We start from the raw sequence: 1,099 nt of genomic DNA on the forward strand, positions 1-1,099 counted from the left end.
AAGAAAGAAAAAGAAAAATGGAAGAAAGGAAGGAAAGAAAGAAAAAACCAAACATTTCTCAGTTCATTTTGTGTCTGCTCGAGCATATAGAATTTCTACATTTTGGTTTTGGCATAGACCTTGGAAAAAATTGAGAAAGGCTGATACATGCAGGTGGCAGAAGAATTCATTGACATTTGGTTTCAGGACAGCCAATATTCCAGATAAACTGGCCCACTATGACTGCTCAGAGCCAGAAGTATTGGTCATCTGTACATCTCAGCTACCATGAAGCTATCAATTAAGGCTCAGACAATGGAAAAATAAATGAGAGCACCTAAATATTGGGCAGCTAGGGGGCACCATAGTGCATAGAGCACCAGGCCTCTTCCTGAGGTCAAATTCAACCTCAGACATTTACTAGCTGTGTGACCATGGGCAAGTCTTTTAACCCTGTTTGCCTCAGTTTCCTCATCTGTAAAATGAACTGGAAAAGGAAATGGCAGCATCTTTGCCAAGAAAACCCTGAATGGGGTCACGAAGAGTCAGACACAGCTGAACAACAAACCCAAATATGAGTTTAGACAATAACTAAAAACTTCCTCACCCTCTCTGTTCAGCCTTCTTTTCCCCCTAGCAGAACTGCTATAAATTCGATAGTGTTTTCTTCTTTTCCCCTGCCTCTCCTCTGCTGGAGAAAACATTGATGATTAGAAGAATCACAAGGAGTTGGATAGAAGGGAAAGAGGAGGCTAAGTTAAATGTATATCCCAGGCCCTGGATCTGGGATCAGAGGCTCTGAATTCCAATCCTGACTCTGCTATCTGCTACTTGTAAGATCTTGGGAAAGTCGCTTTCCCCTCTTTATGCTGCTGTTCCATTCTGTTACAATAATTAACTCATTTTAAGAGTAGAGGCAATATATTGCTTTTGATGTCCCTGTAGTTTTTTTTTCTGTAGTTTCAGTGAGTGTATTTTAGACAAAAGATTATAAGGTAAATCTCAATTGCTCTGAGCCTCTAGTTAGGAAAAATTTCTAACAAAGAGGCAGAGGTTGAGCTCTTGCCTAAATATACAGTTGTATATGTCTGTCATTAACCTGTGGACTCTTTGTCATTGA

Source organism: Vombatus ursinus, unplaced genomic scaffold, assembly GCF_900497805.2.
Source record: "Vombatus ursinus unplaced genomic scaffold, bare-nosed wombat genome assembly UNPS02014822.1, whole genome shotgun sequence".
NCBI classification, from domain to species: domain Eukaryota; kingdom Metazoa; phylum Chordata; class Mammalia; order Diprotodontia; family Vombatidae; genus Vombatus; species Vombatus ursinus.